The sequence below is a fragment of the Neophocaena asiaeorientalis genome, unplaced genomic scaffold (assembly GCF_003031525.2).
Source record: "Neophocaena asiaeorientalis asiaeorientalis breed wild unplaced genomic scaffold, Neophocaena_asiaeorientalis_V1.1 scaffold182, whole genome shotgun sequence".
NCBI lineage: Eukaryota > Metazoa > Chordata > Mammalia > Artiodactyla > Phocoenidae > Neophocaena > Neophocaena asiaeorientalis.
Genome location: NW_020174648.1, coordinates 5,508,251 through 5,535,346, shown reverse-complemented (window position 1 = coordinate 5,535,346; position 27,096 = coordinate 5,508,251). Strand labels below are relative to the sequence as shown.

At 47.0% G+C, this 27,096-nt stretch overlaps 1 protein-coding gene across 1 annotated transcript in view; it reads right to left on the bottom strand.

The window, feature by feature from the left end:
• KIAA0040 (KIAA0040 ortholog) overlaps positions 1 to 25,383 on the bottom strand; it is a 32,698-nt gene extending 7,315 nt beyond the window's left edge. The window contains exons 1-2 of the mRNA XM_024758815.1: positions 24,976 to 25,383; positions 10,190 to 10,262 (exon numbers count right to left, since the gene is read on the bottom strand). The gene's annotated coding sequence lies outside the window, so the exon portion shown is untranslated. The remainder of the gene's footprint in view (positions 1 to 10,189; positions 10,263 to 24,975) is intronic.
• Positions 25,384 to 27,096: the final 1,713 nt, after the last annotated feature.

Sequence of the window (27,096 nt, the reverse complement as noted above, 5' to 3'; positions counted from 1 at the left end):
GCCCTACACCTTCAGGGCCTTCTGATCCATGTCAATGGCTGGTGTGTACTGTAAGGGCCATGGGATTTCAAGCAAGGAGGGAACAGAATAGATCTGTGTTTCATAAAGAACACTGTCACTGGGGTGAGAGAGAACAGATTGGCAAGGGCAGGAGGGGGAGGAGACGACTACAGTTGTTCAGGGAAAATGGCACTGGGACCAGGGTGAGGGTGGTGGCATTGGGTGGGATAAGTGCCTGACTTGGGTGTTCTCCAGCGGATGTGGTGAGAGAACTGTCAGGCGGAGGGACATGAGGACTGTCTCTGGGCTGTGCTCTGCTCTTCTTCTTCTAGCCCTAGTCTCCTCTCTGGTCTCCAACTCTGATATATTCCTAGAATAGGAATCCCATCCAACAGGCTTTACCTGACTCTTGCCATCATCCCCTGAGGGTTTAAAACCTCTTTTTCAGCCCCAGGCCTCTCCACTCTGCCTGCCCAAACCTTGTCCCAGCTCCCAAAACTACCCTGCAGTCCTTGCAAAATCCCTGTGGTTACAATATCACACACTTCAGAAACCAAGGCTCTCTGGCAGCTAGGGCGCGGGTGGAACCTCGGTCAGCAGTTACTAACTCTGCTGCTCTGGATATATATTTTCTTGATGTTTCTCACCTTGCTAACCTGGCACGCTCAGATGCCCTCTAATAGATGTAAGTACTGTTTTGTACAAAAATTGTCAGATTACAGAAAATAATCTGCTAGTGGAATATTACGCTTATAACTTAAAACCTAACTTAAAAAGGCATGATGAAATGGATGTCTGTATTTCCCCCAATTTAATTAATTGCTTCAAGTAACTAGTCCAAATACAAAATTGGATCCTCCTTTCTTCCCCCCAGAGTATGCATACGTGGTGTGGAACTAGATGTTGAGGATTAGAAGAAAATAGGTAGTATTTTCCCTCAGAATCAATGTTATAATTATGGTTGCAATTTTGAACAAAAGCACAAATAGGTCATCAGTACAGAAACGATTAAGGTACCATGGTTATTAAAAATAATAAGATGATGCTTTGTCATGTAGACATTCTGAATTGGAAGGATCCAGAGATGGGTCCTCTGGTTGGGTTCCCTCACTTTATTGATAAGGAATCTGGGACCAAAAGAAGCTGTGACTTGCTGGAGGTCACACAGTTGACAACTGGTGGATTCAGGGCCAGAACCAATGTCTTCTGACTTCCAGCACCCCTCCTACCAGGTTTCCCCTACAGGAGTCCGCACAGGTAACTACTGAGGCAGCACTAGGCAAGATGCCCACCACGTCCTCATCCTGGGCTCAGGCTAGTCTATGCCTCTCAGCCCCCTGACACCTCTGGAGCTGTGTGACTGAGTTCTGGCCAAAGGAACGTGGGCCTGGCTCCTGAAATCTCCCCCAAGGGCCTCCACATTCTCTCTCTGCTTGCTCACTGGCTGGCCAGATGCAAAGGGCCCAGGGGAGGACTCCAGGGCCCCTGGGACAGCAGAGATGGAAGATGTTCCTGAATGATTGCTAGCAGAGCACCTCGCTGACCACAGTGAACGGTGGAATGAATGAGAAAGAAACCTTTGTTGGGGGAAGCCACTGAGATTTAAGGGTTATTCGCTATAGCAATTAGCCCATCCTACCTTATACAAGTGACAAAAAGCTAACGTTGGCAATGATTATAACAAATATGTGATACATTTAACAACTCTTCTGTGGTGCAGCTTTGACCCAAGAGGGGTTTAGCTAAGTGCTTCAGAGTGCCGGTTCCGGGACCAAATATCCTGGGTTCGAATCCTGATGCGGCTACTCACTAAGTCTATCACGTTGGGCAGGTTACTTAACCCAGGGGGCTCACTTTCCTCATTCGTAAAATGTAGCTGATAATAGTAGGCTGTTGTGAAGACTAAATGAGTCAGTAGATGTAGAGCCTCTTGGAGCCACGCCTGGCCATAGATGTGTGCCCTTATTATTTGACCCCAAAGGAATAGGCTGGCCAAAGAAACACCCTCAACTTCTTAGCTAATGCTGAATTTGTTTGCCTTTTCAGAATTGGGGATGGTTCTGGAGTCATGACTGATTCTTTAGGTCTCCTTTAAAAGGCATTTATTTTCTCCTTTCTCTATAGTTTTCCTGTAGTAAGGAGACTCTTACTACACTCATCATTCTTTTTCCAAGCAACCATTTCAGAATTAAAACATGTACGGGCATCACTCAGAAGCAGCGCTATGAGGGTGTGGATACAGCCTTTTCACCCCCCGTGGATCTCATATCACCGGGCAGAGTGGGACATGAGCCTCCATCCTTCCCCCACACCAAACTGTCTTTTTGTTCCTTCCCTCTCTCCCTTCTTTCCTTCTGCCAATGCATTTAATGAGCTCCTAGTATGTGTCAGTTCCTTCCCAGGCACTGCATATATTGTCACAAATGATGCAGATATGGTAAAGCTACTTACTTTCTGCAGGGAGAAGGCAGATAGTAAACAGGTGCACAAACAAAGAAGCCAAGATATGCTGTTGGGGCTGTAAAGCAAACAGTCGGCATGGCCTCTGAGGAGGTGACTTTGAACTGAGGTTGGAGGGATGACAAGGGTCCAGTTGTTCACAGGTGGCAGGAACAGCAGGGCGAAGGCCCGGACTGGGAAAGAGCTTGGCATAATCTAGGAGAGAGCTGGAGCCCAAGAGCGCCGGAGGTGAAGCAGGGTTCAAGCCAGGCAGCTCTGGTGGTGTGAGTATAGAGGGCAGAGGCTGGAGAAGCAGAGAAAGGACCCCGAGGAGCACAGGCACCCTCCTCTTCACCCTCGTTGTTATCGCATTTGTCCAAGCCCTCAGACTGCTCTCTAGTTTTCCTTCTTTCAGTTCATCTTCTAAAATCCAAATGGGCTCATGCTCCCCCTGCTCAGCCTGTCTTTGGCTCTTCATCACTTGCATGATCATCGCAACTCCTTAGCGAGGGGGACAAATCGCTTGTGAGCTGTTGGTCTCTGCTCTCACCCTAGCCTCGTCTCCCACCACCACCCTTGTTGCCACATTTCTTCACATTCTCCCGAGCATCCGGCTGTCTCACACTGCCGTTCTTTGGCACGTGCCGTTCCACCTGCCTGCAATGTCTTCTCACCTCTTCCCTTGGTCCGTTCACAGGGAAATTCCTTGTCCTTCCAGCCTCCTCTGGGAGGTCTTCTGTGACTGTCAGTCCTCTGCCTGCAGACCTCCCTGAATCCATTTCTTTCTCTTCTGAGCTCTCATGGAGCCAATCAATAACCTACCATCACAGCCCTTGTTGACTGCATTGTAATTACTTGTTTTCTTTGAAAAATTAAAATAATACAGAAGAGCACAAAGAATCATATATATATATATATGATATATTTATATGTTAAAATCCTAACCCCTATCTCAAAATATGACCTTAGTTGGACACAGCATTTTTGCAGATGTAATTAGGTAAGATGAGGTCATACTGGAGTAAAGTGGGTCCATAATCCAATATGGCTGGTTTCCTTATGAAAAGGGGAAATCTGGACATAGAGGTAGACGTGCACAGAGGGAAGGCAATGAAGGGGCATTTAGAGAAGATGGCCGTTGACAAGCCAAGGAGAGCGGCCTGGAACAGATCCTTCCTTCACAGCTTTCAGAAGGAAGGCTGTTGGTTCAGAAGGAACCAACCCTGCCAACACCTTGATTTCAGATTTCTAGCCTCCAGAGCTGTGAGGCAATACATTTCTGTTGTTTAAGCCACCCAGCCTGTGGTACTTTGTCACGGTAGCCCCAGGAGACTCATGTACCCCTCCTGCTTCACACCACTCCCACCCCTCAGCTGGTCTCATCCTTTCTATCTCCAGAATATATCCTGCATCTATCCACTTCTGTCCATTTCATGGCTAGGTCACCATCACCCCTCACCTGGATTACTGCACAGCTTCCTAACCAGGCTCTCTGATTCTACTCTTCCCTCTTTATAGCGTCTTCTCCCCACACGAGCCCCCCCCTCCCCCCGCCACAGCTTCCCAATGCCTGGAAAGTATTGAATAAAAATACCCGACAAGTGCTTCCATCAGCTGGCTCTGCCTCCATCTCTAATCTCATCCTGTAACCCCTTCTCACTTGCTGTGCCCTGGACACACCTACTTCAGAGCTGTCCACCCCTCAGGACCTTGTTTGTCCCTCTGGTACATTTTCTTTCAGATCTTGACGTGGCCGACTGCTTCCTAACATGCAGAGTTCCACACAAAGGCATTTCCACTCACTTGTAACCACAGATGTTACCTCAACACGAAGCCTTTCTTGACCAAGTCATCTAAGAAGCCTAGCCCCCATCAACCTCTAGCACACCATCCTGTCTTATGGCCTTGGTAGTTCTTCCCACTCTAAAGTTTCGGAGTCACACGTGATGCTCTTGTCACTGTAGTGTATGCATTTATGGACTCTCTTCCTGCTCTGGAAAATAAGTTCAGTGAGAACTGGGCCCTTGCCTGTCTTATTCTGTATAGATACTCAGAGTCGGGAATGTCCCTGAATGAATGAATGAAGTCATGCTGGTTAACCCAAGGGTCCTAAAAGGAAAGAGATCTTGAAAAAAAATGTAAATTAGTCAACCGAGGTCATTGGAGAGAGAGCAGGGGCAATGAAAGGCATAGAAAAGAGGCCATCAGTCACATCTGTGGCCAGACTTTGATGACAATTATCCACCATTTAGCCCACCATCCAGACGGATCTTCCAGCCAAGTAACTCATTTAAGGAGGAAATAATGATCAAGAAACTCCCATATCACTGAAAGCAGAAGGGAGTGGGGAGTGTGCTTTATCAACTCCTAAATAATCATCTACCTTCCTTTTGCTCAGTTACAGAGAGCTCATTGTGGCTGGGACTTTCTGATAACAAGGGATCCTTTCCTAATTACTATATGCTCTATTTCAGGTTCAGCAGAAAGAAAATTAAAAAGCTCCATTTCACTCCAGGTTCAAATGAGTCAATCTTTCAATCAATCAAGTATTAATTAAGCTATGCTAGGAAATACAGAGGAGGAAAACGACACCTTCTCTCTACTCAAAGATGAATGTGGGGAAAATAATTAGAGAATAAGAACAATTAAAGGAGTTTAAAAGGGTTTTCATCCAGGCTTTCTTTGACTTTCTGTTATGGATGGCCTAACATGTCTAGACACTTTATTCTCCTTTACTCTTTCTCCCGCCCTCTTCCCTCTCTCTTCTCCATCCTCTTCCCTAATTACATTGTCTCCAAAGGGTCCATGTCATAGACTCTGACAATAATTAGTCGCTTTCAGTCACTCTTAGGATTAAACACTAAAAATCGTGTCTCTCCGATACTCTGAAAATTCCAGCTGTGCTAAATGTGATCTAATGCAATACCCCCAGCCTGTTAGCAAGTTACAGACTTCCTCATGTTTATGTCCCTAGATCATCATGATAACTTCCTGATTTTTCTCCTAAACCAGAAAACATGCACCGAGAGTTTTGCCTCCTTGGGGATATATGTATACATATAGCTGATTCACTTTGTTATAAAGCAGAAACTAACACACCATTGTAAAGCAGTTATACTCCATTAAAGATGTTAAAAAAAATGATATAGTAAGATGAAAACAAAATAAAACAAAGTTATCCCTCAAAAAAAAAAATAGAATTTTGCCTCCTTCACTGACACTGGCGTGGAGTCTGGGCAACACCCACTTAAGCACCTTGAGTTTAGTTTTCTCTTCTGTAAACAGAGATATGAGCACACTTCTCTGAGGGCGAGGTGTCTCTTCCACTGTGCTACATCATTTTATTCTTTCTCCCCAGAACAGTGTCTGGCAGAAAGTGGGCTGGCAATGAGTATTGGTTGAATGGATGAATGAATGAATGAGTGCGTGAGCGAGTGAATGACGCGTGTAAAGACAATGTGTGTAAAGTGTGTAGGCTAAGTACACTTTACACAGTGGGGGCCTTAAAATTGCCTTGAAAACCATATAACACCCTATTTGTTATTATACTACTCATATTGTGTGAAAGACAAAAGCATCCATTCATTACAGAATTCATAAGCAGAGTCTGATCAACTTTTCTGTGAACCGGTGGGAGTCAGCCAATCCTAGGAATCAGGGCAGACTCATTTGCCTTCCCCCTGCTTTCTTGCTAATTGTATTTCCATTCGTTCTCAGCTGCTGCCCCTCTTTCAGCCCTCCTGACCTCCAGGATCTAGTTTCTTAGGGATGCCTTGTTCTGTCCATCACTATCAACTTTCTTCTCTTCATTTCAGCTAGAATGCTCACTTGTTTTCCTTTGACTGGCCTCTTTTGACATAGATACCTCAGGAGGCCAAAGCCTCAAAAACAGAGGCTTGGCATAATATCTTATCACCTTTCACAGGAACAGGGAATGATCTGTTGAATCCAAAAGCCACCATTTGTTGTGTTCTTACTAAGTGCGCAACTCTGCATGTGTAATCAAGGCTCTACAGACATTGCCTCCTTCAGCAGTTCAGGAGGCGGGTCTTTTAATCCCCATTATACAGATGAGGAAACCGAGCCTATCAGAGACTAAGTAATTTGCCCAAGGCCATAGAGCTACTAAAGTGCAAAAGACCCTGCTGTAACTGCTATGCTCTAGAGCTGCCATTCTCTGGACAGACGCTGAGGACTTCTCTCTTCTAGGACTGAGGGGTATTCACCAATCCTTCATCTGTCAAGCATTTGATAGCCTGCCACGTGTGCCACACGCTATGGATATACTCTTGATGGACTAAAACACCTTCTGTGACCTCAGGGAGCTCACATTTTAATAGGACCAAAAATACAAGAAGAGAAGGGCAATATGTCACGTATGATAGTGGGTGCTGGGGACCCAAAGGCATAAAATTCTAATTTAGAGTACTCCCTGGCAGCCCAGGAGCTATATCCAACCCATAGGCACTTCTATTTTCCCTTTATTTTTTTTCTCCTCTGATTTCATATAAAATTCTCAATCTTTAGCGAGTCATAAAATTTGGTCACACTAACCTCCCACATAGCTATAATCTGCTGGAGCTTTAGAAGGACCAATGTTCCCCCAACCTGTACCCCAGTCCCCACCCTGCCGGCTTCACCCAGTCCTGACACCTGCCTGGTCCCTGGAGGCATATTAAGCCTGTAGCCCCTGGACCACACCCTCCCTCCGGAATAGGGATGACATTACCTATTCTTTGTGCTGTCGTCCATGAAGGGGAGAACCACGCAGGGGGCTTGAAAAAGGGATGAGGACAAAAGACAAAAGGCAAGCCTTACTTTCCAGTTGTCACCTCCAGTTTAATGGATTGATCCTGGTCTCTGGCTAATTAGACAAATAATAAGGATGAGGGATGTTTGCAAGAGGAATTAATGCATATCATAATGTCCCAAGCAGAATACAAAAGGCTGGCAGAGGGGTGCAGTGGAAAGAATATTAAGAGGACCCAGTTCTAGTCCCGGTTCAGTTGTCCTCCCAGCCTCTGACCTTGGGCAAATCAGTTAAGCTTCCCAAGCCCTTTTCTCATTTGAGAAGTGAGGCTATTAGCCATCTCAGTTATCTCTCAAGATTGTTGTGAAGAACAGACAAGACCTGTGAGAAAACATCGAGAAGGGAAAATTGCAATCTAAATGCAAGCAGTGGCATATTAGAGGATCGTGTTAAAGCTGAATTACAGCTAAAATTAGAACGCTGACTTCTCTTACTGATGCAGCCCTCTGCCCTAAACCTTCTCCTCCCTCTGACCCACTGCCACCATCCCCACCTCCACCCGCCCCAGGTCCTGTATGAATCATAGTCATTAAGGGCTACGTTTTCAATTTGGAAAGTTTGCGGGCACACACTCTGACACCACTCAGGCTTGTGTTTGCCATCTGTATATATCCAGTCTGACCACATCCTGGTATTAGTGCTAATAAAACCTGTAGTCATGGTTACAGTAACATACCTGGGTTATACTGTTCTTATTTTCACTCTTCGAAACTATTTGGTAAAAGATTTTGGAGCCAATTTTCATAGGTGTGGTAAAGCACTGAGGCAAGTTTTGCTTTTGGAAAGTGTGAGTTGAGGCTCTGAGGTCATCTTCGAGTTAGAAGCAGTTGGGGAGGAGTGGTGCCTTCTCTGGTCCCCAAATAAAGGGGACAGTTTGTGGCTGACTCCAGTAACTGATGTTTAAGTCTTCCAATGTCATATCTGCTTAGAAGGAAGGTGTGTTTTTTTTAAAAAGCAAGAAGATGACCAAGCACTTGTGTGATTCAGGGTCTCCCACAGGTGGTAATTAAAAAATAGACTCAATTTAAAGGTGCATCATTCTCTTTAATAGTAGAGAAGAGAACTGAGAATTTGGCAAACTTTGCAGTGATAACCGAATGACCGACTTATTTTCCTCGGTGGTGGCAGGGGAGAGGTTTATGGGCTGGAATAGTTGAAAACTAATGGGGTGGCAAAAATATACAATTATGCAACTCAAAAGCAATACAGATACGATTTTATTTTCCTTTCCATTTCCTCCCTTCATTTAATGTTAACAAAAGCTCAGCGCAATTAAAAGCCGAAAGCTACCTTACTGCAATATTAAGGCTTAAAATATAAAGGCCAAATCATGGAGTGAGCAGAAATATTCTCATTCCAATCATAACTCACCCCTGCGGAATGCACAGTGTGGAATATTTCAGGTTCATCAGACTTCGGGTCACAGGCTCCGTCCAGAGGGCGGGTAGCACAGAGTTGATGTCGCTGGAGAATGAACCTTCACTTTCTGTGTGTATGCATTTACATCTGTATCCCTAACGTTGCATGTAGATTTTTTTTTTTTTTTTTACAGTTTTGATAAATAACTGTTGGTGAATGCAGAGGACATATATGAGTGTGCTAAAATATTTATCGAGCCCCCACTCAGGCAAGTAGCACCCCCTTTTTGCCTCAGTACCCTATTTCTTTTTTTGCGGTACGTGGGCCTCTCACTGCTGTGGCCTCTCCCGTCGTGGAGCACAGGCTCCGGACGCGCAGGCTCAGCGGCCATGGCTCACGGGCCCAGCTGCTCCGCGGCATGTGGGATCTTCCCGGACCGGGGCACGAACCGGCGTCCCCTGCATCGGCAGGTGGACTCTCAACCACTGCGCCACCAGGGAAGCTCCTATTTCTTTGATACAGATGATATTTGCTCAGTCTCATCAAATGCAGCTTTAGGTGCTTCTGTGCAAATAGACTGTTACCTGTAAGACCCTGTTCTAGAGAAATTCTGCAACTGCCACTGGCTTCACCTCATCCCTGATGCCCTCAACTTGCCTGCCTTTGCCCCCAAATATCTTATCTTCCTCTCCACCCCTGAAATGACCTTCCCAAAGGAGGCTGCAGGTATTGCCCATGAGTGATTTGGGAGTATGGATGGAAGAAACTGCTGGAGACTGGGCTAGGGGAGTTCCCCATAGATACCAAAGTGTACGCGCGCACACACACACACACACACACACACACTCACACACTCGCTCTTCCCTTAGCCCTACCCCGTCACTCCTCCCCATCTACCACCCCTGCTCCATTCTTGCCTGGAGGCCTCAAAGCTTTATGAGAGACTCTCTGGAAAGCACATGGGGCCACTGGGAGGTGAGGGGATGGTGGGAAAGGCCAGGGAATTCTGATCTTGTCTCCCAGCTCTCTACCTGTGGCCTCAGGCCTGGACCACCTGCAGGCTCTGTACCAGCCTTAAGTTTTATCTTTCCTTAGCATCCCAGAATGTGTGTGTGTGTGTGTGTGTGTACATATATACATATATATATATATATGTACACACACACACACACACACACACACACATACACATATATAGTTATCAGACCAACCCTCAAAGTATCAGGGTCTTGAAGAAATAGGACATTGGGTGGGAACACTTTGATAGAGCAAAACGGTCAGGATGTATGGTCCTGCCCCTGCTCGGTGGAAGGCAGGAGAGAGTCCTGGAGATGGGAGTTGGATTGGAGCAGCCAGAGAAGGGGCTTGGAGTGCCCTGAGAGGGGTAGGCAGCTCTGCTTCTCAGTGGACAGCCTATGGAGCTCCAGGCCTCCAGTTCTGGCTTTGACATTTATCTGGTTTTATTTGTTTACACACTTGTAGATTTTCATGAGCTGAATTCTTGGCTAAAATATAGCCTGGAGTGCAGGGGAAGTTCATAGTGGTGTGAGAAGCCAGTTCAAATTCTCGCCAGTGACTTACTCAGTGTGCGTCCTCGGGAAGGTCATTCAGTTGCTTTGGGCCTCAGCTTCTTCATCTCCAAAATGGGGGAAATCTGGGAAGAGACACAAGAAAATGACAGATAGCATTCTTGCCTCTACCGGAGGGCATCGGGGGCAGGGCTGGGAGGGGCTTGGCTTTCCTCTCAGTCCTTTGGTACAGTTCTGAAGGTCTGACTGTATGCAGGTACTTTCCAAAGTCAACAACCACCTGGAAGTGAGTACCTGCCTGGCAGGGAGGGTCCTTGTGTCAAAGCAACAGTGCCTGTGAATGTGCTCCTAGGCTGTTAGGAACTGTAGAAAACTGAGAGTCATAACTGGTATTATTCCAGGTAGATGTAGGGACATGGCAACAAACAACACTCCTCAGTTCTGCCAGGTAGTCACAGTGGCCTGAAATTCTTAGAAAATTGGCTCCCACGCTGGGAGGTCTTCCTACCTCCAACCCAGAATGGATGGATGGACCCCACCCTTACCCCACCCCAACCTCCGAGGCTGTTGCACCTGGCTCTGCAGCGGTTCTGGGCAACCCGGATCCTCCGTGTGCCCAAATGACTCCAGATTTCCAAGGGCTAGCCCAGCATGTCAACCCTGCCAGGCAAGTTCTGATAAGCACGTTCCATCCTTTGCCAGGAGGCAGTGGGGCCATGCTGCTTGGTGTGAACAGAGGGGGCAGAGCCTGCGTGAGTGGCTGCCCTCTGATGGACCCCCGGGGGCAGGGGTGGGGACATTTGTATAGAACACGTGAGAGCCTCCCTTAGGTTGTTTACTGGGTCACTATAATGAAAATAATGCTGCAAGCATACTGTTCTTTACACGTGAAGAGGCTAATGGTACTCATAGCAATGACATGCATCAGTGAAATACGCCATTCCGATTATTTTTCCGGTAGTTGCTTATGGATTTCATTTCAAGAAATGTTAGTTAATAACTATCTGCTGTGTGATCAACGTGGTGCTGAGGGAAAAAAAAGAAGGTTATGATCTGGTTCCCATCCTAGGAGAGTTTCTTAATGAAACTTAGAACATGGTAAGTCCTGACAGGTGACAGTGCAGGTCCCCAAATCTCCAAGCCTCAGGTTCCCCATCTCAGATGGGAAGATAATAATCCCACCGACTCCACTCACCATCCAGTGTTGTTGTAAAAGTCCAATAATACATACATGAGATTCTTTATAGACTGATAATGCTCTTCACAGTTTAACTTTCAAAAATAATACAAGCAATTAAAGGCTAAGGTAAATATCAGGAAGTGCCAAAATCATGCACGGTTAGACAGGAGAGGGATCGATGTTGGCTTAGGTTTTTGTTTTTTTAATTTATTTTTTATTTTTATTTATTTTTGGCTGTGTTGGGTCTTAGTTGCTGCGCGCGGGCTTTCTCTAGTTGCGGCGATCGGGGGCTTCCCCACCCCCCCACCCCCACCCCCCCATGCTGGGTGTTATCACATGGAGGGTTGGACATTTGGGTGGGAGAAGGGAAGCTGGGCTGAGCTGGGTAGTATGGGAAAGCAAGAGTAGAGGTCCAGAGGCCAGCACATACAGAGTTTGAGACTGGGAAGGCAGTGAAGAAACCTCCTGAGGAAGAGTGGGAAATGAGGTGATACCGGCAAGGCTGGTGAGATTTCAGGGGGCTGGGAAGGCTCAACATAGGTTTGCTGTACAGTAATGGGCCTCAGGGAAGCCCTGAAAGTTGGTGAGCAGAAGACAGGTAGCAGTATCAATGTTTCAGAGGCTACATTCTCTTACCTGGTCCCTCTCGTAATTCGAAGTATGCCTTGGCCAGAGCAGGATTAAGCCCCACCCTGGGCTCGTGGGCAGTCTGCCCTAACTAGCCAGGCTCAGTAATCACAAATATTACAATTAAAAAAAACCCCCTTTTATTAATAGCACACTTTCTCCCTTAGACAAAATCGGATTATGAACTGAAATGACATATGACCAAACCAATCAGAAGGAACCTGCTATTTATCTCCTGATCCCTTGGGAAGGGAGGCAGGGGGCAAAAAAACCCTGATGCAATCACTTCTCCAGTCTGAATGGGCTTGCGTTTATTTATGATTGGGGAAAGTCCTAGCAAAGACCCTGCACTTAATAACTCGTTTTAATTTTTTAGCAGCTTCTGCAAACATTTCTTCATCAAATCCACTGTAATGTGAGGAGGGAAGGGATTTCTTGCCCTATTTCACAGATGAATAAACTAAAGAACAGAAATGGGTGTTCAAAATTTGTTTAAAATTGCAAAGCTGGTCAGTGGCCAAGGGCAGACTGGGTCCTAGTTTTCCCATTTCCCAGAGTGATACTCTCCTTACTCCACTCACTCCTAAAAAGCAGCATGAGAGGAGCAAACAATGGCAACCAGTCACTTTTCCAGTTTACAAAGCCTTCCATTTCTCAGACTCCCTGAGATTTGTGGTCCCTCCTGCTTTAGGGCCTCATGGAAGCTTCTTTATCTGAAACCCCCAACTCTCTCCCAATCCCATCCCAATCCCACTCCTGGTCTCTATGCATTTAGTCTCTGCTGAAATATCATCCCCCTTGGGAAACTTTCTGTGACCTCATTATGTTTAGAGCCCCTGTCCTGTGCCCCATCACTGTCCCTATACTATTACCACAGCCCTCAACCCACTTTAGGTTCATTTTATTTAGTCATCTTTCTTCCATTCTAGACAGAATCTATTCCCAGTAGGGCATCCAGGGACCTGTTTTGTTCTTGGAAAGTATTTGCTGAATTAATGAATGACCATACTTAGAGACGAGGAAACTGAGGTTCACTGAAATTAAGTGAGTTGCCCAAGGTCTCCCAGCTGATCGTGGAAGATGGGGCAGTTCTACCCCTAAATATGCAGTGCTCATTCCACTCTGCTACCCTGGTTTCTGGGTTCTCACCCAGCATTGTGGCCAGATAGAAGATACTCAGGAAAAGAAGAAATCTACCAAGTGGAATTTCAGTATTCTGGGTTTGGAGAATTCATTCAGCTTGGGCTCAGAGTGTGCTCAGATGCCAGATATTCTGAGGCATTCCAGACTGCAAGGACACTCTGCAGTCCTCTTTTGGGGAGTAGCTACCTTTGAATCTCCAGTGAGGCTGTCAGTGCCGAGAAACAGAGATGACAGCAGTGAGACCTGACTTCCAAAGATCACTGGCCTCAAATGGATATGGGCCTTTGCCTCACGGGGTGCCGTACTGAATATTATGATTATATCACTTGAAAGTGAGGTTATCACCACGTTTTTGGAAAGCCCTGATTGGCTGTGTTCCTAACGTATTTTGGTGTCATGAATTGATAGCATTCCATTTGGTAATTTTCGGATGCCAAGCCAACTGAGTAGAGAACGTGTGTGTAGCATTCAGCATCTCACTGTCTCACTGTCATTACTGCAAAAAGCTCTCCCTGTTTTTTTTCCAGAGGGAGGAACTCTTTGCTGGCTTTTTTCTTCCTTCCCTGAACCTGGGTTGTTGACACAATTGAGTCCAAGGAGGCCCGGAACCGCCCTCTCCCCTCTCTGCAGCACAGCAGCGCACAATTCAATTCTGTGCACATTAGTTGAGAACCTACTACGTGCGCAAGGAACTTCTCTCTTTTCTAGGGCTCTCCCAGCTGATGCTGCCTAACAAGATGTAGAAACCTGCCAACTACCTGGGTAAGGGATTCCAAACTGAACTAAAGATGTAGACTGTGAAGTCAAGGAATTTATTTTTTGTTTGGGAAATGGATGAGCACAGGGGAACTATGAAGCATGACTAGTTGAGTGTCCCAGGGGACACTTATGCCAACAAATGGTTATGGGAGCGGCACAGAGGAAGCTGCTAATTCCATTGAGGAATCTAGGCAAGGCTTCAAGGAGGCTGTGATTTGAGTTGGCATCTGCAGGGAGAATGGAACGATCAAATGCAGTGAGGATGAGAATGAAGAGATTCCAGACTGCTCAAGGAAGCACAGCTGGCTCAGAGAAGGAATCCAATCAAGGTGGCCCAGGCACCGGGCCAAGATCTGGGGACTTTGAATCTCCCATTGTTACCATGGCAACAAGCAGCTCACTCCCGCTTGGCCCTCTCCCAGCCAGCTGCTCTAATCCATGGCATTCCAGTGGCCTGAGGAGAAGGGCTGCTTCTGGGAGACCTTCTCTCCCTCCTTACCTTCTTGCCTATTATGACTTGAATGTTCAGGGACAGGGCAGGGGATAACTGATGATACGCTGGGCCAAGGACCTTCAGGGGATGTTTTTCATGTTTAACCATGAAAGCAGATTATTGTGTAAGAAAATTTGAGTGGATAGTGAGTTTTCTGCCTCCTTCCCTCTCAGCTCCAAACACGCTTTATTCCTTTGTATGTTCTTAAATTTGGTGATAATCCTGAATTGAAATCTGGGGCCACAAGGGTAACCAAAGCCGGTTCCAGTTGGCACAAGTTCAAAGGGACCTCTCTCTCTCTCTCTCACTCTCTCTCTCACACACACACACACACACACACACACACACACACACACACACACTTAGCCTACCCATGTAATAATACTGGTAACATTTAGCCCAAGGTTGGTAGAAACCAAATGAGATTTTTGTGCAAGAAGGGCAAAGCTAGACCACAGGTTGCAAGCTGGAAGCCCCTGAGGTAGATGTGACCAGTGAAGAGAGGTTGTCTGAACCACAGCTTCCAGCACAGCTGGTCCTGCCCGTATTCCCGCACCGCCTGTGTTACTCTTTCGGGTGGATCAGCTTGGGTCAAAGGTTGCCCCTCCCGCATTCACTAGCTGTCTGACCTTGGAAAGTCCCTTTACCCCTCTGTGCCTCAGTTTCCTCAAATATAAAAGAAGAATCAGAAGAGATCCTGTCATTGAATTGTTGTGGAAATCAGATGAGTTAAATCGTCTGTAACATGTCGTTAAAGCAGTACATGGCACAGAGTAAGTGTTCCATAAATGTTAGCTTTAATCTGTCAGGCCTCGTGGGTGTTGAGCTCGTGAGCCCTGCTATGATCCAGCGGTGGGGAGCTCAAGGATGCAGAAGGGACCACAGTGATTGGTGACTGCTGTGTGTAGCATGGCAAGACGCTTTGGTTATCTCAGGCAGAGCCAGTGAGGAATGCTCTGGCCTGTAGAACTGCACCAGAAATTGACCTGTGTACTGTACTGCCCCCACCAGATGGGGTAAGAGAAAGGAAAATTTAGTGGCCTGGGGCTTTTTCTGCAATCATGGGTTACATAGAGATCATCATGGTTGAACATTTCTGTCCCTCTCTCCTACATTACCTCCTTGACAATGGGTGAAAGATACTGTTGGATACTTGTGCTGTCTTACTATTTTATTCTTATGGTACAGATGCTGTTCGTGTCTGCTTTCCCACTTGACTATAGACTGTTTGAGAGTTTTTTCCTCTAGGAATCCCCCATGCCTAGTTCACTGTTGGCACGTAGTAGATGCTCAATAAATGCTTGTCCATTTGATTAGTGAACTGACTGAATGGTTATGGGATGGAAAAGACCCAGAGTTGAGAGTGCCTTTGTGAGGCTGTATATTACCTCCTGTAGGCCGGGGTGCCCACATTTTCATTCCTGGGAGACTGAGCCCTCATATCTCCACAAGCTTTGCATTGGCCTCTGCAGGACCAGGTCACGGGTGCTATAACAGGGTGGGGTTACAGCAGTGAGTGGGGACCAGGACTGGGGCCTGTGCAGAACAAGAAGGCCTTGCTTTCACAGTTGGGGTAGGAACCCAAAGCAGCAGCTTATGGCTTAGGTAAGTTGCTCAGAGCCTGGGGAGCCGGCTGAGCAGGGATGAGGCAGGTGTCAGGGATGCTGAGAGTCACACCACACAGAGCCTGGGTGGTGGGTGAAGAGAGGGTGGCACCAGCAAGCAGAGATCCCAGGACAGACTCTAATCCCGGGGGGAGGCTGTTTCTTCTACCTCTGGATGAGGGGGCAGGAGTACGGCTAAGGGCTGGCAGGTTCCTAGGCATAGGCAGTAGGCCCCTGCAGGTGGGATCTGTGCCTGTCTTTGTTTTTTAAATTCCCCACAGCCTCCAGTATAGTGTCTGGCACACACAAAGACATTTAAGAAATGTGTAAGAATAAAATGCAGCCAGAGCCACGCTGGGACAGCTCCTGCCTTCTAAAGCAAGGCCAGCAGGGCTCCTAAGAGTTTTTACAGTTCTCCTTTTGTAGAGAGGTGCTGAACGTGAACCAGTCTCACTGAAAACCCCTGAGAAAGAGGAGTGAGGATTATCAACTGGGGAGAGTCTAGACCTTTCTGTGAGGCTACTGATTCTTGTCCCTGCTGGTGAGGTGAATTGCCCCAGATACCGGATAGCCATGAGCTAGGAGTCTTGAAGTAACAACACAACCTTGAGATGAAATGGAGAATGTACAGTTTGGTAAAGTGGTTTAGCAGTTCATTCCAGTTCTGCTTCAGGATCCCAGGCACTTCTGCAGACTCCTCACCTGGGTGTGGGGAGGTGTCTTCACAGTCCCCCCGTCTCCCCACCCTTCTTCCCCCTCTTCTCTTGTCTTCTCGTGTACGCAAGCCTGTTCAGATGTAGAGAGAACAACAGAAGCCCTTCTAGGCTTTTTCTAATTTCCTTCCTCTCATGCCTGGGCCACAGCTTTTTTGAGAAAGCATATGAGTTGAGTTCCAGGCATTGGAGTTCCGTAACAGTGTGACAGAGGCTGGAAGTTCCATCAGCAGAAGCACACGTTTATTAACCTGTGTTTAATGAGCAGCTACTGTGTGCCAGACACTGGGCTCTGGGAATGATGAGGTGGTGTTGCCACAGGGAGGATGGGGGAGGGTCAAGCCTTACCAAGGGGCACAAAGGCTCATTTATTTATAAATGAAATAACAACTTTGACTTAGATTTTGTCTCCTCTGGTAAGTCTGTCACCTAGAGCCGGGCTAAATGCACTTCCTCCCTGTTGTGACACCTACCATAACATTGATGACACTGTATTATAATTGCCTCTTTATCTATCCACCAAAGTAGACTGTAAGCTCCCAAGATATTGAACAGCTTCTGATTCATCATTGGTGGCAGCTGCAGATTTCTTTGTAGGAGAGGCTTACAGATAATACTCTGGAGCCAGAGGAAGAGAACTTTGCTCTTGGTAGAAACCTTAGTTTTCCTCTTCTGTAAAATAGGTATCATAGTTGAACTGTCATGAGGGTTAAGTGAGAAGTATGTGACTTTCTTAATGCAGTGCCCGGCACACATAAGGTCCTCCATAAATGTTGCTGGTGTTATCTGTTGCTTACTACTCAGCTACACCAAGAAGGATTTATAGTTTACCCAAATATTATCTATCTCAAGCATCCAAATAACTCTGCGTCGCTAGGACCACAAGAAGCCAGGTTTAATATCTTTCCTTAAAGCATAAGATTAAAGGCAAGAAATAAGGGACCAGGTGTGGGAAAGCATGCCACTTACTATGCACTTTATCCTCAAGAAAGGAAAGTGAATTTATAAATGTTGATTAAAATGTGGGAGAATGGGAAGCAGCCGCATGGCACAGGGATATCGACTCGGTGCTTTGTGACCGCCTGAAGGGGTGGGATAGGGAGGGTGGGAGGGAGGGAGACGCAAGAGGGAAGAGATATGGGAACATATGTATATGTATAACTGATTCACTTTGTTATAAAGCAGAAACTAACACACCATTGTAAAGCAATTATACCCCAATAAAGATGTTAAAAAAAAATTCAAAAAAAAATGTGGGAGAAGAGAAAACAGTTTGGTCGTTCCTCAAAAAGTTAAACATAGAGTTACCCTGTGGTCCAGGAATTCCACTGCTGGGTATCTACCCAAAACAATTGAAAATAGGTACTCAGACAAATCCTTGTACCTGCATGTTCACAGCAGCACTATTCACGATAGCCGAAAGGTAGAAACAACCCAAGTGTCTATCAACAGATGAATAGGTAACCAAATGGTGGTACATATACACGATGGAATATTATTCAGCCATGAAAAAGCACGAAGCACCAATAAATGCTAAAACATGAATGAACCTTGAAAACATTATGCTAAAGGAAAGAAGCCAGACACAAAAGGGCATTGTATGGTTCCATTTATAAGAAATATCAGAATAGATAAATCCATAAATGCAGATTGGTAGTTGCCATGGGCTGGGAAGAGGGAGCAATAGGAGGTAACTGCTTACTGGGCATGGGGGTTTATTTTGCAACGATGAAAGTATTTTGGAAGTAGATAGAGATGGTGGTTCTACAGCATCATGAATGTACTAGATGCCACTGAATTTTTCACAGTAAAATGGTTAATTTTATGTAATGTGAATTTCACCTCAATAAAAAAGTGGGAGGAGATAACACAAAATTTCTTGAAAGCTGATGGATGGTTAAATGGAAAAGAATGGTGTAGTTTCCATTATTAATGGTTTGAGAAGTATAACGTCACTGATTATCTTTTTAGTGTGTATTTATTCATTCACTCCAATACCAAATGTCGAATGACAGCATACCTCAGTGATTGAAGTATTCCTTATTGAAGGAATAATATTTTTTAAACCACTGAAGACTTATTCCTGGAAAATGTCAGTCAGGAGCATCAGACCTTCTTCCCTGTGTGTCACATGCTCTGTGACTGTATCCCTTCCTCTTGTCCCAGACAGGGAGGGGGAAATGCAGTATCTCTGTCTGGAAATGAGATATTCTTTCCACATCCAGCCGTGGAAACCTGTGCCATCCATCCATTGAAAACACAGTAAAAATCAGCTCTTTCCTCAGAGGGGTCAATAATGTCTTCGTGTACAACTATAAAGAACACAGTAGTTGGAAATCAGCAAGTGCCCTAAGGCACCCGGCGCATCATTGCTCTTTTCCTGAACCAGAGAAGGCTTTGGGCCAAATATCCCACAGGGCAGGGTCTGAGTTTCTAATTTGGAAACCAGGAGAGCTCTGAGCAAGCAGGTCATGTCTGGGTGGTGTGCTGTGCCAATGTGCTCCCCTCTCCCAGGGGAGGTCTCATTATGGGATGGGGTGGGTCACCCACGTAATGAGTCTGGAGGTTTTAATCTAGGCCATGGCCAGGTTGCACTGGCAACTGCTATTCAGCCGACTGTGGGCCTTGGGCAGGAGCAGGGGGATGTTTCAGGTCAGGAATGGACGGTGGAGTGAGGGAGGGGAGGGTGGGAGCCACCAGTCACTTACAAGAAAGGAGTTTGACAGATGGGGTAGGTCTGCAGGGCTGGCCCTGAGAGTGGTGTGTTCTCTTCCAGCCTTGCCGCTTCTCCCCAGCACGATGTCGAGTAAACCACTGTGATGTGCTCGTAAAGCAACCTGGTGGGTGGCTGGGAGGCAGCAGTGGCTGTCATTTTTGTGTGCCTCAAATTCTTAGCACCACTATTCAGCAAATAGCTATGGAGAGCCTAGTGTGCACACTGATTCATGGGAGCAAGAAAAGTTGGGTGGACATTTGTTTGCTCCCGGTCCCTGATCACTGGGAAGGTCACTTTGACCCCAGCGTTAGTTCCTGGGTGATTTCGGGCCCGTGTGCCTGAGTGGCTCTCTGGAACGTCAGGCTACGGTGGGACTTTTACAGCAGAAGGGCTTTTGAAAGCCGGCACCTTGTCCCATTGGTGGAGCTGCATAGGAACCTAAGATTATAAACCTAGAAAGGACACAGCCTCAGGATCTTCCTTGGGTTGGGGTGGGCAAAGCAGGCTCCGGACTCGCATGCAGCTTTTCTCTTCTCTTATTTAAGGTGGCCGCGGTCACACCTCATTTAGGTTAAGACCCAGCATGTGCACCGTGTGCCCTTATGTTCCCATTAACAGTAAAGCTAATTGAATGTCCCAGTTTCCCCTGCCTCTTTCTCCGTCCCCAACCCCCAGCCTCCATACACATCTCTAAACCTGTGTACCCCCAGCTTTTCCTTCTCAGGACAATTTGAAGACTAAAAGAACTATAACATACAACTATCCTTATTGCTATAACATTTTTTTCCCCCTTCTCTTCTGCCAGTTTTCTCTTATGACTTGCCTGGAAAACAAAAAGAAATTGCTGATGGGCTTTACTTAAGCCTGTCCGGCTTGAAATTAGGATTGTATCTGAGGAGAATAAAAGTCTACTGAAAAACAACCTAACAGGAAGGAGTTATAGACAGTTAAGAGCAAGGGCAAGTCTGCAATGACTTACAAACACAATCTTCAATTTTGACCAAGAAACACGGCTATGATTCGGTTTTCCTTCATTTCTTAGCAACAAATTCCATGGAGCAGTTTGCTTACAGACGTGGGAGGAAGTCTCTTCCCAGGGCCAGGATTCGGCTCGGACACTGCCATAAGCCCCTTGGGAGCTGCCCTAAGAAAGGAATCTTGTGTTTGTGTGAAGTTCGTTTTGGAACTCAGCTACCCTTGCCCAGTCTCCACTAAGGGGCCACTGACGTCCCCAGGTGGTGCTCTGTTCAGATGGCTCGGGCTGATGTGGGAGAAATGTCAGAAACCTGAGCTGGTCGATGGCCCTGGGGATTGCCCATCCAAAAATTTGCTGTAGATTTTCCTTTTGCTGCTTGGAGAGGGAAAGTCTATCTGTCACGGTTTTATCTCTCACTGTGCCTGTGATAAGTCTCACGAGCTCCTGTGATTCGCTTAGAGCCTTTCTTATCGAATGGTCAGTTGAATATCATATTTGATGTGTAATGCTGACCCACCCACTGGTCTGGAAACAGTCTTCATGATAAGTTTCATGAAACACTAAACAGGCTTTAGTTCATTAAGGCACCCAATGCTGTTTTCCTTCTTGAGGGATCTCTGGGAATTCTGGAGAACAGTTTAAGGATTGACATCGAGGAAACAGAAGGGATGGGTGTGGTATGGAGATTGTTTTAAAAGGAGGAGATCCGCCCACATCTCCTGAAGGTCTGCTCTGGGTTATCCCCAGAGACCACTTGGGGAAGATTCAGCCTTCAAGTAGAATCTTCTTGCTTTTCCTCTCTGCCAGCACTTGAGTGCCTGCGTGTGTCCCTGTGTGTGAGGCACAGAAGGTCCAGGTGATACAAAGTCCAGAGAGTGTTCGCTATTCCTGAGCTTGGATTCTGGTCCCTCCATTAACCAGCTGTTGACCCGGGCACACACTTCCCTCCCTGAACCTTGGTTTGCTCATCTGTGGAGTGAGAGGGAGAGGGGCTGGCTCATCTCTAAAGTATCTTTCCATCTGAAGTCTCTGTGTCTGTGGTTATTTCCTTTTCTTCATTCAACAACCAGCCCCTACAGGGAGTCTGTTTACTTGAAAGTTTGGATGTTGGCGTAAAACTTGAGCTTCACTGGGTTGGAATATGTCAGGCTTCTCTGGCTGGGAGAAGACACAGAGACATCTAAGCCATCAAAAGATGCTCAGATTCAGGGCCACTACTGGTTCAACTAGCACATTGGTGAGGATTAGGAAAAAAGTGTCCCCTCTGGGTGGACTTGGCTGCAAAGGGGGTGGGTCTGTGGCTTAGCAAGTGGAATCTTGACTGCTTTCAGCCCCATGAGCTCCCAGGAACCCTTGTGCACCACGCAACCTGCATACGCTTTAGGAGAGCATTTGCTTCTTTGGTCTCTGACCGCATTAGGTAAGGAGTTAAAAGAGAAGTGGCCAGAATAGATGCATGTCATTGCTCTGATGGAAGGAGACTTTTATAATTACTGCCTTAAAATATTTCATGCATTTAAAAAGCTGCGAGTCTGGGCCTAAGACGCTGCCCAGATCCTGCACCTACACAGTCCCTCTGATTTGGTAGCTTCAAGAGGAAAGACTAGTACTACTAGTAAAAACCCCTTACATTTTTATAGAGCCTTACAATTTATGTAGCACATTAAATGTACTTTCTTTTTCAATTTGATTCTGATTCTGACTATTGCCCTGGTGAGATATAATTATCTCCATTTTAAATATAAGGGAAATGAAGCTGAGAGATTCAAAGACTTGTTCAGGGGCAGCTAGTAAGTGGTCAAGGCAAGAATTGAACCCATGTCTGTCTAGTTCCAAGTTCAAGGTTTTTTTCTTCCACACCAGGACACATAAGATCCTGATCTGGGCATTGGCAGCCAGACCTAAAGGACCACTCTATAGCGGTTTAGAATTAGTCTGAGAAAGTTGTTCTTCTTGTTTTAATAAAGGTAGGACTCTCCCACACAGGTGCCATGACTAGATTTGGGGTATGAGTTCCGGAGGTGTCCCTGCAGATTTTACAATTCAACTAAAGTATTCATTTCTCACATGGGGGAGTGATTCTTGGGGATTTACTTGTTCGGTTAAATGCATCTGTACCACCTGTGTGCCATTTTAGGGTTCTCGCTAACATTTTAGGTATCACCGTGCAAGGCATCTGGGGAAAACCTTGGGAGTCTAGAGAGAGTCAGCTGGAAGTCACTGTGTGGTATGAAAATAATACCTGTAGGCCATTACTGACAAATCCAAGACTCTTCAGGGTCAAGTGGTCTCACTGACAGTGTAATCAGGCCTCTTTAGCTTCCTTCGACACTGCTTTTCTGTACAGCATCTGAGATAGTTACGTTGGAGCAGCCTCTGCCTCTCCTTGGGCTCCAGACTTGTGTGCCCGCTGCCTCCCATATATCTCCACCTGGACATCCCCTGAGTACATCCAACTTAAATGTGTCTAACATGTTCATCGTTTTCTTCAAAAATCTGCTTCCCAAGCCCACTCCTCCCCTAGTTCATGTGGTTTCCATTACAAGCATCACGGTGCATCTCCCCATCCCCAGCTCAACACCTTATAATCCTCTGTTCCACTCATTCCTCCTTTGCCACGTTCACTTGGTCACCAGGTACCTTTGACTCTACTTCCTAAACACCACTAAAGTCCATGCCCTTTTCTCAGTTCCCTCTACCATTATCTTAGTTGAGGTCTTCCTTATCTCTGTTCTCATCTCTCCAAGTCCACCTCCATCTGGCCATCAGTTCTCTCTCCAAACACAAATCTGACCATACTGTTTCCCTGTTGAAAAAATGACTTCCCACTGCTACAGGAAAGAGCTCACCATTCTTTGTACAGCAGTGTAATCCCCATTACTTGCAATTCCCCCAACCTGCCATTGAATTTGCAGATACCCTTTCCTCCGTCTGGAATACCCTTTTCCTGGGAATGCCTAATCATTTTCAAAACCTGCTCATCCGTCATTTCTGCAGATAATTCCTGGGGGATTTATTCACTCCCTCCTTTGGATTGTTTTAGTGTCCCATAGCTATTGCTATGATGATGTGTATTATTCTGAGCTGTAGTTTGTTCCTCTGTCTCATTTACCAGATTTCATGTCCTCAAATGCAGAAACTGTATCATGATAATTGGACTCCAAGGCCCTGGCATACTGCCTGGCACACAGTGGGTACAGTAACTGTTGAATGAATGGATGGCATGGATGTACATCCCTGTTTGATGAAATCAGTGACTCTGTTTGTCGAGTGTTCATTACTCTCTTGGGGTTAGTCTTCAGGGAAGAGGACAGAAAAGATCCTTTCTTTATTCCACAGGCTAAATATTAACAAAGTTTGAAGGCTGGAGAAACATTTGTTTACATTTGCAATACATTTCTTTCCTAATATTGTGTCTGGGGTGGGGATGGGGAGCCAGAATTTCAGATGAAATGAAGGACTTGATCAGATTTTTAAAATACAGCTGCCTCCCCAGCCCAGCACAGGCAAAAGGTAGACACATCAGACCAGGAGGTTGATGGTGACATCCTTGCTGAATTCTCTAGGCGGAACTTGCAAACCATTTGTACAGAGGTTAGGAACAACCTAGCGTCAGTGCTGTCTTCCAGTCCTGTTCCTTGTAACTCAAGGCTCTCCCGTTATCCAACAGGACTTCAGAATGAGGGTCCCATCAGATTAGGTGCAGGTTCTTATGAACTTCAGCTGAGTGAATGAAATGCAACAGCTTTGGAAGGAAAGTGCTTCTCAGATGCTCAAGTGTACCACCCTTCCTCATTCAACAGAATCTGTGGAGCAGTCCTGCAAGGCAGCTAGCATGTGGGCTGCCACTGTTCCCTAAGAAATTAGGGCAGTGCCTGTCTGCTTCAGTTTCCCTTTCGGTTAGGCAGGGCTGGTGTTCCCACTAGCTAATGTCCATAGTTTAACTCTACTATAATGTATTCCTGTGAAACTCTTCAAAATACTAGGGAAACAGGTCTCACTGTGTCCTCCATTTTACGTTCATGGGCAGGGTGAGGGACTGGGTGTGGGACTGTTGAAAGAGGTAAAGAAGTTAGCAAGCGGTCTGTGTCAAGGCAGATCCCCCCAGAGGCTCGGGGAAGAGCAGACAGGTTCCCATTCCAGCCCTGGCTCCAGGCCATATTTTCGCGGTGGCCAGTTTCTTAGACCCCTTGAAAATTTGGCTTCACCTAGGATAATTTAGAAACCTCTGAGCCTGGGGTGATTTTTGGAGGGTCTCAGGTCTTGACTTTTTTTGTTAGCAAACTGAATGTCCCTCTGTCCCTTTCAAGCCGCTCCTGCCGGCAGCTGTTGTCAACGGGAGTCGGAGAACTCCACCCCAAACCCCACTAGGAACCCATGTGGACTCAGCCCAGAAGCAGAAGTAAGGCTGCCAAGAATCCTCGCAAAGCAGGGGGACACTGGAAGTGAAGTTGCGAAGGGGCAAGAGGCTGTTTGGAAACAATCCTTAAATTTCACTTATCTAGGGGGCTAGTCTCAATCTTCTGAAGAAAGGAGGGAGTGGGAAGCCCCCTTGCAAACGGAGGGCAGCTCAAAAAGTGTTTTAAAACACACACACACAACAACCACAAAAAATCTTGAGACTCACCCTTGAGTCCACTGGAGGGCTTCCTGCAGGCGTGGTCGCTCGGGGGTCCGCCTGGTGCTGCCCGTGCACCAGCGATCGGGCGCAGGGACGAGGTCCTGGTGTCTCGCTGGAAGCCCCTGCGGGTCCCGCGCGGGCCAGGCCCAGGTGGAGGGTCAGCGGGGGCCGCCCTGCGCTGCGCGTACCTGCCTGCGGCTTTGAGAAAGGCGCCCTCTGTGTTCCCTGCCCTCCCGCTGGCCGACGCCTCGCATTTTTGAGGTTTCACTCCAACTCCGTCCTGCCCCTGATGTCAGAGGCTCGACTTCCTGAATCAGACTCGCTCCTTCTCCCGCTCCCTGGGCTCGGCCCAAACTCGCCACCCTGGGGCCCACGGAGGACGGCTGACCTTGGACTTGGGCGCACACGGCCCAGACTCGCCCTCCCTCCGCCCTTAAGTGTCGGTGCCCTGTCGGTCCCGGAACACGCCTCCTGCAGGACACAGCTGCTCAGGAGCCTGCGGAACCAGTCCCAGTCGCTTTCACGGAGGCACCAAAGCTCCCAGGGATCTGAGACCTAATTCGGGGAAAAGTGGGCTTAAGTGAAAATAGCCCAGCCCTTCCTAATGGAGCAGCCTTCTTGGAAAGGGGGTGGGAGGTGTTGGAGAGGGAGGCCATGGGGCAGATTGGGTGAAGGCTCCAGTGCCTTATCTGGACAAAGGACGTGATGGGCTCCCCTGGTCAGCACGGTGTGTTTGGTGGGGTACACGCAACACCTTGGAAAAGTCTCTGCACTGCTTACCAAAGGCAATAAGAAACAGTGTGCTCCAGCAGGAGCTGTCAGAAGCAGAGATGGAGGGGAAAACTGCCTTCACCAAGTTCTCAAAGGTGCTTCCCCTCTCATCCTCAGTTGCCCTCTATCCACTTTTTATTCAGAGCTGGTGGGTCTGGAGTCCAGCACCTGGAAAGCTAGGAAATGAAAGAGCTGCACCAGCGTGGGATGGAGGACTCCAGACACAAAGCTTCTGATTACCCATGGCAGGGAGCTCACTGTCTCACAGGTACTGTGTGTGTGGGGGGTAGGGTGGGTTGACGACAGAACCTGGCCCCGGAGTGTCTAGGGGTCTCCTCAGAGGTCCTCCCATGACGTGGACCTGAGATGCTGCCCTCTTGACTATTTTTGCCAGGTGCCCAGGTGCCAGGTGCTGAGCCGTGTCTTGCCCACCAGCTCCTGTGCTTGAGTGCTGGTGTCCTTTGGCCTCTGCGTGTGGGTGTTAAAATGACTAGTGCAGCCAGCTGTTTCAGCTGAGGAATAAGAGATCTGTTTCTGTTAGCGATGGAGAAACCAAATGGCTCTGAGTTGAAAGACCAAAGAGAAAACCCAGCCCTCCAGTCAGAAATGCCACAGATGATTAAGGAAAGAGAGAAAAGGAAGTTTTCCTCCAATGGAAGGAAATTAGATGAGACCTTCTTCCCAGAAACCCAGGTGGAGAAAACTTAGTCTGGATTTGAACAAGAGGGGAAAGGTGGGTCCCAGAAGCAGGTGGGCTAACAGGTGGTCAGGTAGGGCCAGCAGAGATTGGAAGATTGGGCTGAGGAGATTGCTTAGAAGTGTCCAGATGAGGGGCTTCCCTTAGTAGATGTGCTAACCAAGATGGGAGCCGCTCAATCTGTAACCACATTTTGAGCTTACAACTGTCTACCTACATAGAGTTGGTTCCTCTGACACTCTCGGAGTTTAAAGCCAGAGTCTAACAGAGCCCTGAGCAAGGGATGGGGTAGGGGCAGGGGGCAAAGTGAGGCCTTGAATGCTGGCCTGAGGATTTGGGAGTAGAGATTTCCTTTCATGCTAAGGACACTTGACACTGTGCCAGGAGCTTTGCCTATAACATATCATTCAGCCTTTCACAACACAGCTATGAGATGTAGTATCATCCTCGTTTTACAGATGAGGAAACTGAGGTTCAGAGTAGCTAAGTAACTTCCTCTCAGTCACATAACTCATAAATGGTGGAACCCAGATTTGAGTCTGTTTCCAACCCTCAATCCATCCTTTTACTACTATATCATCAAGTAGAGGAGGAGGTCACCTTCTGTTAAGGAATTCCACATTGGAGCAAGGGTCATGTTCAGGCCTGGAATGAGGCCT